General features: G+C 41.9%; 1 protein-coding gene across 3 annotated transcripts in view; it reads left to right on the forward strand.

Moving 5' to 3' along the window:
- The first annotated feature begins 3,398 nt into the window (after positions 1–3,398).
- LOC134019068 (poly(rC)-binding protein 4-like) overlaps positions 3,399–12,622 on the forward strand; it is a 28,120-nt gene continuing 18,896 nt past the window's right edge. For 2 of the 3 annotated variants that reach the window (XM_062459583.1, XM_062459584.1), the window contains exon 1: positions 3,400–3,765. The gene's annotated coding sequence lies outside the window, so the exon portion shown is untranslated. Of the gene's footprint in view, positions 3,766–12,622 lie in introns of all 3 variants that reach the window. The other variant, XM_062459585.1, reaches the window with a different exon arrangement.

Here is a 12,622-nt window from a genome sequence, read left to right on the forward strand (position 1 = left end):
TGAGGGGTCTGAGGTGTGAAATGACTTGCCTCGCCAGGGTCTTCATGACATGTGATGTCAGCGTGTAGTCATTAAAGACAGTGGGGGGATCCTTCTTGGGTAACAAGACCAGACAGGAAGTCTTCCACATTACAGTGACCATTTCAAGGCTCAAGCACAGGTTGAATAAACACTGGAGTACCCCACACATATGGGCGGTGCAGGTCTATAGAAAGCAACTAATAATAAAGGACAAACAGTAATATAGCATGATGTAGGAGTCCTTTGTTCCAAACTTAAAATGACATCTGGCATTAGTATTCCAACATGTCCTGTCTCTCTCTTCCGTTATTCATTTTCATAAGCTTACTTCAAAGCAGGGCCCTATATTGTAAAGGGAAAACACATACTATAAATAATCTATACTTGACCTTTCTTTTTATATGAAACATGCTAAGCTACTGCATTTAACAAGGCCAAAGGGTGACCAAAACATCTTTATTTGTAGCTGTATGCTTGAGTGTGTGTAGGGATGTGTGCAAAAGCAATTTGCAATCAAGTGCAAAATTCCTAATGCTATCATCACATGATGGGAAGTTGTTAGCTTGGAATGGAGAAAACACAGCATCACCTGCATGCTGGATACCCATGGTTGAGATGTGAACATCAAAGCAAAGAGTTAACATACCAACTGTGCTTGAGAGACATTCATGGTCTAACTCCTCTAGGACTTTCAAGAGGGCTCCAACTTCCGCAGAAGTAAGTGAGAGTTTAAAAGAAGCCATCAGGTCTGACATATTAGTGAATTGGCAAGATGGCAACATCGCCCCCCCCCCCTTTCCTCCTCACAGGCTAAGGCCCAAACATTTTGTTATGGTGTTGTAAAAAAGTGTTTCAAACTATGTAATTTACTACTGCACAGCAACTTGGATATCTAATCCATCAGTAAATGTATGGGCTATAATGTGCCAATCTGCGATCAACACCCAATCTCAGTGCTTGTTTTGAGAACCAAACAAGACTCAGATGAATAAAAGACATTTCATAGCAGCTGAATCCATTCTTTTCTCTGTAATTTTCTCAGTCTATCAGTCTTTCTTTCTCACCCTCCTTTTATAACATAAACATACACAAGTACACACACACCAACACACACACACACACACCATTTTACAGTCAACCATAGAGGGGGATACATTTGATAAAGTGCTCTGTCACAATTCCACAGAGAGTAGACCAATGTCATCACATCCAGCTGTCATATTTTAGTGTAGGTTTGTGTGCGTGTGTGTGTGTGTGTGTGTGTGTGTGTGTGTGTGTGTGTGTGTGTGTGTGTGTGTGTGTGTGTGTGTGTGTGTGTGTGTGTGAGAGAGAGAGAGGAGAGAGAGAGAGAGAGAGAGAGAGAGAGAGAGAGAGAGAGAGAGAGAGAGAGAGAGAGAGAGAGAGTGAGTGAGTGAGTGAGTGAGTGCTTATGTGTACGCCTAAATTGGAACATGTGTGTGTATTTGAGTGTATGCGGGTGTCAGTGTGTGTATGTGTGGGTGTATTTCAGTCTAACCAGCAGTCGTGGCTCAGTACAGCAGCAATCCCTCATCCTTATTGATGACTGTCTCATTTCCGGCTTTACATTTCAGCTGTTGTACAACTGCATCTACTTGACTGATATACAGCAGCAATCAAACAACCTTAGCCCAGTGATGGTGTCAACAACACCCTCTGTTTTTCACAAAGCATATTTTCTCTTTATGTTCAGGAGATAAGAAATCAAACAGCACCTCCTACTGTCGAAGAAAGTTATTATCGGCACATACAGTACAGATATTATCTAATGTTGTAAAATCTTGGAAAAGACACTTGGTAATCAGAACTGTGCAGTCATTTTAAATCCTCCTTTGCAGTAGGTGTGTGCTTTCGAGTTGTATTGTCTGAACTGTCATCATACATATATCAGCAGTTGTATGACACTAATTGCGTGGATGATGACCATCCCTGTCAATGTGATACATGAATATTGTGAGGTCAAAATAACATGGTGGTTAGTTGTGGTTTAGGGTGGCATGTTTTCAGAAGAGTAACATAGCAATTCACTTTGACTTACTGTGCAAATGATTTATCCATGTTGTCAATTATGTTGAAATGTATATACCATCATTATAAAACAACCAGAATATTTACAATTTAACAAGACACTGTATCACAACATGAACTGAATAATTTTTACTCATGATCAGCATATTGCACAACATTATTATTGCTTCAGACATATTGTGCAACACTCATTCAGTGGACATCAGTCACCTGAGTGACAATTAGGATGATTGGTTAAATAAATTAAGCTGTCATCCATTAATTTACACATGCAAGCCTGAAGCGTACTTTCGAGACTGCCATGAAGACATTACTGAACCCAATAAGAAAGGTCAACATTCATCACAGCCTCGATATTAGCGCAGTAGAAAAAATGAACTATTTGCTAAACTCTTTGAATTATGTCTCACAGTGTTGGGCCAAACAATGGATCATGGAGCAGTAAAAACAGTCATGGTAATACTGAATGCAAAGTCAGATGAACAGTTCATGTAAAGAGCAGTGTGGGCCAGGGGCATGGCTTTCACTGTACATGGGTGGGACATCCCCCCCACTTTTTCAAAATGGCGTTTCCCCCACTTCTATATTAAAATGATTTTTAATGGCCGCATCCTTAGTTATAAAAAAAGGTTGTCCCACCCTCCTTTTAAAACACACATATGTCCCTAGTGTGGATCAAGCATCATTTGATGTTGTCTCAGATGATTTTAGTCAACCAGACACAGTCAACAGGGTATTGGGGTTATAAGGGTTACTCCTTAGGGGAGTGACATGTTTCTACCTTCATGGTTCATTCATGATTCACTAGATGGCAGTATATAAGAGCAAGTTACAATACCATCTCAGGGCTACAGTGAGATTCTCTAAGTGGGGCTTTAAACAAGCATCTTACAAAAGCCTTTATAGTCATTTCTTACACACAATGTAAATAACCTGAATGGTCTTTACAGGAATAAAAAGTAAAAAGTTTATTCAGATAGGCCTCGACAATGATAAATGCATCATTGGCAATTTTCATTGGAATTTCTATGTATTTATTCTTGTTTACAAGATGTGGAACTGCAAAATAATAAATATCACAATATTCAAAGAGTTTTTTTGTATTTTGTCATGTCACATTGTTGGCATATTGTTGTTCAACAAGTTATGAAAATTCTACAGAGCTGATTTTAAATGAGCTGAATGAGCCCCATTATGTGAATAACCTTTCCTAATAATGTACCTGACCATTTCGTGTTTCTTAGAAAAATGTGTAACATTTAACCAGTTAACCATCTCACATGCTCCATTTGCTAATTGACAGGAGAGGTGTAGAGGATCCATGTGATGTGCCCAAATGCAGAGGTCCCGCGGGGACACATCTCACCGGGGGGCAGCAGCACGGACATGACGGTGAACGATCGTTTGGTATAGCCTGCTGGCATTATCTTGACAGACATACTCTCGACTTGGAAAACCATAGTGATCCGACCGGGCTGGTGGTCGGTCATTCGTTTTAAACTGTTAGCCTCACACCTCATCAAGCCTCCTCCAATCTTAATGCGCCTCGCAATAGCCCCTGCCTTCTTCCAGTCTGACACCCAAGGAGGAGAATTACGTTGCAACGCGGTGGACTCTTGTGGATACACAATCTAAACATTAGTGAATATATTCATGCGGATTCTTTTAAAGAAATTGTGGGACTCCTGCTGGTAGCAGGTAGGTGACAGTTGGTTGGCTATTTTACACCAACACAATTTGCTTGAAAATCGCGTCTTTAACTTGAAATTGCTTCCGTGCATGCTTGTGCTCCTTAACCGTTGGGAACTATTTTAATTAACGGCGCTGTTGTTTTTTAGACCGAATTAAAGCTTATGTCAATTAAAATGCACAGCAGACAGTGTGGAATCAATACTATGTTATTGAATAAACTGTGAAATGGGGCTTCCCTTATAAGAAAATGACAGACACCTTCACTTATCAGCCTACAGACATTTCTCCTTGGTGTGCTATTCATATTGCTTTTGTGTGGATGTAATAGTCCACTTTATAATGTTTCATTTTATATTTTTAACTTTTAGAATTGTATTGATAGCCAGTCAAAATGTCTCCATTGATACAAAATCGAAACAAGCTATTTCGTTGCCTATAGCCTACTAATAGCATATGGCAGTGCCCCGACAGATGCCCACGGAGAACAACAGCAGTAGTTTACTGGTGTTGAGGTTACAATTGGCCTGTTGTTGTTGGACATGTTTATGATAATGAATGATGACCCAGCTGCCCAGGCGAGTTCTAGAGCTGCACAAAGATCATTCAAATCAAATCAAATCAAATGTATTTGTATAGCCCTTTTTACACGCAAGCATGTCACAGAGGGCTTCACATATGCCCATAGAACTGCCCCTCAACCAACCTAAACCCTCAAGGAAGACAAGGAAAAACTCCCAAAAAACTCTCATCATCATTATGATGATGCCTGGTGATGTGGGCGTCTGTTAGGTGCTGAAGCAGCGTGTCTCCGACAGGAGCATCATTCACCAGGGTGCCTAATTGCATTAGTCTCGACTGGACGGAAAGAGTAATGAGTTGAAATATACTATACAATAGGGGGCAAGATAAGAAACAAATATGCCTATTTATTTAGCTATAGCTACATACAAAAACGATTCTCGCTAGGCAAAACAAAGCAAAATCATACAAAAGCATGTAGCCTACTGACCAATAAAATCCGGAGGTTATGACAGTGTCGGTATGCAATTTACCAATGTTTATTTTATAGTTACCACTTAAGCCTTGTTTGCCGTTACTCAATTGCATTGAGTATTGAACGGGAATGTTTACCATGAGCTGGGATACATAGGCCAGCCTGTCCATTTCTAAATTCACTAGGACCTTACGTAAAAGTGGTGCAATGCCTTTAACAAAACATGGATCTGACTTGGACCTGGATAATTGAAACTGCGCGTTACGGTAGCGTATTTGCACTGATCAAAGGCGTATTCAGTATCTGTTTTAATTAGATTTTAATCGTGTTGAAGCTTACCAGATTAAAAAAAGACATATCCACACACAATGACCGTGACCAATTACAGCACCTAAGGCACCATACATTTTCAGTCCTATAAAGTCCACAAATTCGGGGAGTCATAACTCCAGACCTGACTCGGGGAGTCAGGTGGCTGAGCGGTGAGGGAGTCGGGCAAGTAATCTGAAGGTTGCCAGTTCGATTCCCGGCTGTGCAGAATGACGTTGTGTCCTTGGGCAAGGAACTTCACCCTACTTGCCTCGGGGAGAATGTCCCTGTACTTACTGTAAGTCGCTCTGGATAAGAGCGTCTGCTAAATGACTAAATGTAAATGTAAATTCAGTCCCTATGTTCTCCAGTCAAATAAATAACATACTGAAATGGATCACCTGATCAATTTGGGAAGTATATGGCGATTAAGTATTTCTAGCAATATACCTGAATATTCTATTCTAGCTTAATGAATATGTCCATGTACAGTGTGCTCTTTTCTGATAAGGCTTGTTTTCCATCTGGCTTGGCCTGCCACCCATCCCCTCCTCAGTGGAAGCCAGTGTGCAGGAAGGGATAGACATATCAGGATACTTAGACATAAGATACAGTTATGTATAATGTATCTTTCTGTAATACTTTTAAGAAGTAATAGGAATTTGAACTGAATTTGAAGCAGACATTTTACAAAATTCCAGCATAAAAAAAAAAATTGGCTTCCAGCACATATTACGTAATGCATGTCAAGAAACAATTAAAGAAGATCATGGGATACTAACTTTGCTTTCTAGGATGGATAAGTTAGGATAGTTAGAATCAAAAATCAAACGGCTGTGCATGCATGTGTGGTTTTAAGTGCATACATGGATGTGTGAGTGAGAAAAATATTTTTTATGTAGGTCTGTTTTTTTGGGAGGGGAGATACACTCAGACAGGGAGGGAGAGAGAGAAAGAGAGAGAAACCATCAGGCATTGCTGACTTGCCATCCAAATGTAATTCCTTAATGCACTCCAAGATTCAAAGATCTAATAAGAAGTGGAAGAGCCTCTTCAATAATGAAATCCAACCGGCAAGTGCATCAGGAAGGACTAAGGGCTAAGAGGACTCATAAATAACTGTAGCCAGACCTGACCCATGTAGCTCCCAACATCTGAGAACTGCCAATAGTCCTTCTCATTTACTGAGATTCTGCTGCTGCAGGAAATAGCCTGTGCAATGTGGTCAATGAGGACAGAGTCATCAAGCCCCAGAGAGGGCTGTCCAGTGCGGTAGCTCTCTTTAATTGGTCCATGCTTCCAGACTTGATGGTGACTAAAGGGCATAGTTACGGATTAGGAGGTAAAAACTTGAGGTGAGACATTTTACAGGTTTTGGACCCTTGAAACGGATGTTGTAATGCTAGGCTGGTTCTCAGTTAGATTTATAAACACAGACTCGTGGTTATACACTTACATACTGTGATGTTTAGTCTCTACTCTATGCACATATGTTCTATTTTATGTTCCTTCTGTCAACAAAGTATAGGACTCAAGTCCTGCTCATTTTCAGTCATGTTTAGTCATGCATTCATTGAAGTTTTGTCACCAGGGTGTTCTTATTACACATACTAATATTTGCCAGCAATATTTGAGACAAATTCCATGTAGCAATTAACCTGTATTTAAGCAATTAGCCTGTGTTTGCCAGTGTGTAATGACTACAGACTCTGGAGGCTATGACTACTGCCTCCCACACACAGTTCAGTCGATGAAATAGAGCAACACTTCCTTTATGGCATGTTTTGACAGGATGTGGCGGCCCTGCAGACCAACTACAGTCTGAACTACTGCCAATTTACAACACATTGATCTGTGAACAGTTCTCCCCACAGACTCACTGAGCCTTGAAGAGTGCTCTGTAAACTCAAAGTTTCAGAGCCTATTGTTTAGTTATGAGTGCTACTGCATCTTCTGCCAGAGCAAAGTGTGATGTATTCTCTCTATTTTCCCCCAGATTCAAGACCAAATATTTGTCATAGCTTGAGGGAGTCTCCCTGGTCCCCCATGAAAATACATGACTGTGTTTGGTGTCTAATGGTTAAGCTCATCGCCCTGACCAAGCAGGCCCCATGACTCCACTGTTGTCTGGCTCTCTGAAAGAGAGTTTTATAAGGATAATTTATGTAACCCAGTTTGCTACCCTTGAGTCAGATAGTAGCTTACATAGAGTGGCTTCACAGGTCAACAATGAATAGCTTAAATGAACAGTAAGGACATGCATGTCCTGCACTTAAATGAACTATGTAAGTGGAATACATGAAGTCAATTGGTTGAGAACTGCCATAGTGACAGTAATGGGCTTTGCTCAGAGGAGCCAGTGTGTGAGGCAGTGTACTAAATGGAGGTTTCTCTTTCAATCGGTCGTCTCATCTGCGTGTTTGTTTTTGCTTTGGCGAAACAGAGGAGAGAGGCTTTTTTCCCCCATCAGCTGCTGAGTGCCTGAAATATTTAACAAGGACGACACTATTTTTGGATTTGTGCTAAGTTTGTTTTTAGGCTTATGTAATATCTAGTTTTGTTTCAACCTACCGAACATGGTACTGTTTGGTGTGTCCGTGCAACTTCCAATCAAACAGCCACTTGGCTATTTGAGGCTAAATGTGTTTTAACAGAGGATTGTTCCTGATGCCATAATGAATATGATGCAAGGTTACTTGGATGTGATGGGAGGTTTTGGGAATGTACAGTATGCAGTGCCAAATGCCATTCCACTCAGTTGAACTTCAAGGAATTTTTGTATTGTTTTCCAGTTTTGGTTTCAGTGAACAAATCGAACTGCAAGATATACTATATACTATAAAAAGGAAAAAGTGCATCAATACAAGCATTACGATACACAAGGCCGGATTAACCATTAGGGCAACTGGGCACTTGGGGCCCTGGACAACGTCAACTAAAATGTTATATCACGTTATGAACGCAGTCCTTACTTTCCTTAATCTGAGCACTTTATTGCAACTCATTCGATCAAAATATTATGTTAAATCACGTCAAAAACAGTGTTTGTGTAGTCTAGTAGCTGCCTGCACAAATGCCGCTTGCGGCTTGCCAACTCTACGACGCGGGTGGACACTGCGAGTGAGAGTCACGTGACTTGAAGCGCTGCGAGGAGAGCGTTCTATGGGGCCTATGCCTTGAGCCTTGTTGCCCAGCATTGTTACCCAGGACACAGAAAATTGTTAATCCGGCCCTGACGATACACACCTAACTAAAATGTATCAATCTGCATTAGGAATGCAATAGAATAACTTTTCCAAGACAATCATTTGATGTGGGGTCTTTTTTGTCTAGTAAGCAAAGCCTTCCAGTACCCTCTCAAGTTGACTTTCCTCCAGAGCTATTGATCCATAAACCTCTCTCTCTCTCTCTCTCTCTCTCTCTCTCTCTCTCTCTCTCTCTCTCTCTCTCTCTCTCTCTCTCTCTCTCTCTCTCTCTCTCTCTTCTCTCTCTCTCTCTCTCTCTCTCTCTCTCTCTCTCTCTCTCTCTCTCTCTCTCTCTCTCTCTCTCTCTCTCTCTCTCTCTCTCTCTCTCTCTCTCTCTCTCTCTCTCTCTCTCTCTCTCTCTCTCTCTCTCTCTCTCTCTCTCTCTCTCTCTCTCTCTCTCTCTCTCTCTTTCTCTCTTTCTTTCTTTCCCTCACTGCTATCCGGTGAGAGGTGTCAGATTCTCTGACTCATGCTCTGGGGTGGAGGATGGTAGGATGGTAGGATAGGAGGAAGGGAGGGATGAAAGAGCAGATGAAGAGAGCGAAGACGTTGTGCAGGCAGATAAAGAGGGTGACCTTCATCCTGTAAGAGGGCTGGGATGAAAGCTGGAGTTAATACCCTGCCCAATTGTATTCAGAACCATGCCAAAAAAGTATTCAGAATGATATATGGTGCTAACGTGAGCTCTCTAATAATAGAAAGAGTGCCATTGTAAGTAAAGGCATGGCAAATGACCCTAACCAATTTAGCCGTCAGTTCCTGATAGTGAAGCACAGAAGGATATCCTTTATAAATACAGCCAATGCCCACACAACTGTGAGACAATTTGGAATTTGTCTAATTTAAGAGGTTCTTTTCGAAAGGGTTTTTGCTCCCTGTTCAAATGAGAGCAGAGAGTTGCAAGCTAGATGACTTCAGTCATGTATATATCTGCACTGTTACTGCTGTCCCCACACCAGTGACCAAAGCCAGCATAAATAGGGGCTCAGACACTGTGTCACTGTGTGTCTGGAACCAGCAGCCACCAGGGATCTGGCGATTGACAGCAATGAAACGTTGGCTGGCTGTAGGGATCATTATTCGGATGTTTCTCGCCTATTGTTCCTGCCAGACATAATGAGAGGGACTAGGGCTTTATAATAAGGGAGTCAAATATATTAGTACTTATATCAGTGCATACATTTCATAAGTGTATTTGCAAGAAAATTATCAGATATTTGGGTTACAGTTTATAAGGCTATTGTTGGGTATTGTCAAATAAAAGGTGGATTGGATGCATCAGACTGACATTGAGATAGTAAGTAATCTGTGTAATGGAAGTCTCCCAACGTCAGTTGTCAACTATTTCATTGTACACATCACTCACACACATAAATACCTAAATAATCCTTTCTTAACTACCATGGTGATGGTGCTCTAATGACCAGAGAATAATTCACCCCTCTCTGAGTTGCCATGCCCAACAGAATTCCTCCGCATAGAGACATGAGAATGAAATCGTTGCCTAATTATTATATGACTGAAAAATACAAAAAATATGGATTTGGATTTGTTAGAGTAAAATTGGTTAAATTAAGGGAAGACTACATAAATAATGCTTTTGAAGAAAAACCCAAATATCAAAAATATAATTTCCCTGTAGAGGTGTGAATTATGACTGTACAGGTTTAGTCAGAAATAACAATCTCTCTGGTGTGCAGGCAAGACAGGGCAGGGATGGTGGAGTCCTTTCTGCGGCAGCAAGCTGGCTCCAGTAGCAGCAAACAGCCAGGGCTTTAGTCACCTTCTCTGGGGGGTTGAACCGGTGCTTGACAGACAGCGTGTAGTGGCGCGATCCAGGGTTAAGACTAACCCCAGATGAAAGCAGCCTGTGATAGGGAAGGGTGCCCCTTGTGTGTTCAGGTCTGACCCTTCCCATTAGATTTGACAGAGCTAAGACAGGCATGCAGGGAGATAAAACAATGCTCTTTAATTTCAAGCCTTTTCCATTTCACAGACCCTCAACCTCCCATTTTCTATTACCCCCCCCCCTTCTCCCTCCTCTCCCCCTCTCTTCTCTCTGCGGAGGCAAAGTGGATGTTCAAGGAATCTTTTTATTGAGTGTAACCAAATGTCTTTCATATCCTTTTTCCCAAAGTTTAAAATGTTGCCGGCCTATAAACTTCCTAATGAAAAACTGGTAAACTTGGCATCATTACTGTTAGTTAAGCTTTACACATTGGCAAGGAGATTTAAGTCTGGACTTAATGGCACATACAATTTTTCATTTATTCCAGTTATTCTTTTCCTTAAGCGGAAATCTCTAGCACATTTCAGATGTGCTAAGATTAGGAGCCTTGTGCTAACACAGCAGCTGTAGAACTTTGGGCTCAGGGGTGATTTAGACCCTAATGGCCCTGTATTGTATGTAGAAATCCATAAATATAAAGCTCTATACATTGTAGAATATGTAGAATTCCATACATCTCTACATTCCATACATCCATGCATCCAATGTCCTCAGTCCCTACAATTTGAGCATGGAAAAAAACTCCCCAAAAATCTACCTGAAATAAAAACTGTCCCTAGTGTGGAAGTAAACCTGGTGTGGAAGTTGCTCTCGAATATACTATACAGTACTACTGTGTTGTTATTTAACCTCTTGTATAATTAGGCTCTCCACTCTCACACAGGTCTAAGCTCAAAGACCGACCTTCTGAAGGGTGTGGAGGATGTGGAGGCAGAGTGAAAATGGAGGCTGCGCTCCCTGCAGACCTCATTAGAGTCGGGAGTGGATGGGTGGTACCGTTAAAACCTAAGTGTCTGTCAGACCACTCTTGTCTGTTGAACAGAAAAGTGTGTAGGACACCCTGCTTTTCCATCTCTAATGCATAGCATATGCTTTCTTATTTAGACTAATGGCAAGATGATGGACGGACATCTCCCTAATACAGTCATGACGGTTGGTTGATTGATTGATTGTGATATCAAGTATCAAGACAAGTCCATTCTATATCTGAATGCTTGCTGCGCCACTACTGTGGACTGTGGACTGTGGAGATCAAAGACCACCTTCTGTGTTTTTAGGGGCCCCCTCTATAGTATGTGATGTAGACTCCTTCCCCAGCTGCCGTGTGTCTGTGTGCGTGTGTGTGTGTGTGTGATATTGCTTGCACCCTTGCCCTTACAGTGCGCATGTACACAAATTGACACCCTTCTACATTCGTCTGCGGGGGGACACCCTATCCTCTTTCCCTCTCTGTGTTTATGGAGCGGACACCCTACACCCCTGACCCTCCCCATGTACAGTATGCAAGGGGAACCCTGTGTACCTCTCTCACCATGGTGATGAGCTATGTCCTTGTTCCGCGGCCCCTGCTCCCCTAAGCCAGGCCCGAGGCCGTCAAGCCTGCTGTTTTGATCGTTGTTTTAGCGACATCCTCGTCTCAGAACAGGTGTCCACTTCTGTAGGCAAGTGGGTCATGCAACTTCCTTTTCATCTCGCAACAGTCTCACTGGACGCTCCTGCAAACGCAGAGAGAGAAAACAATTGCTGGGGCCTGTTGAGGGATGCTCGAGAGTGGCTTTTATCTGTGACATCTTTGATGTGTGCTCCAAGAAAGGAGAGGAAGAAATACTCTCTTTGTGAAATTTGCCAACTTTTCACAGAACAAGACTTGACGTTGTTTGTTATAACATCTATGGACTACATCAGGAGACAGCTGTTTATTTTGCATACTCTGTAAAGGAATAATGTATTGTTTTCTATGAACACTTACTACACACTCAAGTGATCAACAGAAGCACATTTGTGAAGGGCCTCAGTAATATGGAGCAGAGTAGTGAGAGGTTAGACCGAAAGAGACAGTTGGACATGCCCTCTGCCTCTCTCTTTTCATTCTGAAGCTCCACTCTCGCCACCATAGCCTTAGCCGTAGGCTGTAGTCTGCAAGCTAACGTACTAATTCCCTGGTCCTGAGTCCCCTTGTCTAATTCAGAACAGAGGAGCTCTGTTCACTCTGGAACGTCAGTGCTTGGGATTCTGGGAATGAGTAGTTCAGAGGCACACACCACCCCCTCTCAGACGCAGAGCACATGCCTTGTTATCAGCCCACAGAGCAGCACATAATGATCCTTCCAGCCATTAACTCCTAATGCAATAAAGCGCTAACATTTTAGCCGTGCCCTACAGGGACTGCCTGAACATAACGAAGTTAGCGCATGAGTTACGTAAATGTGCTCCTTCATAATCAGATACGTTCTGATGCATCATCTAGCCTACTTGGAACAGGGAATGAAACCAAAAAATCTTTGTATATACAGAATATATATTTAT

This window comes from Osmerus eperlanus, chromosome 4 (genome assembly GCF_963692335.1).
Source record: "Osmerus eperlanus chromosome 4, fOsmEpe2.1, whole genome shotgun sequence".
NCBI classification, from domain to species: domain Eukaryota; kingdom Metazoa; phylum Chordata; class Actinopteri; order Osmeriformes; family Osmeridae; genus Osmerus; species Osmerus eperlanus.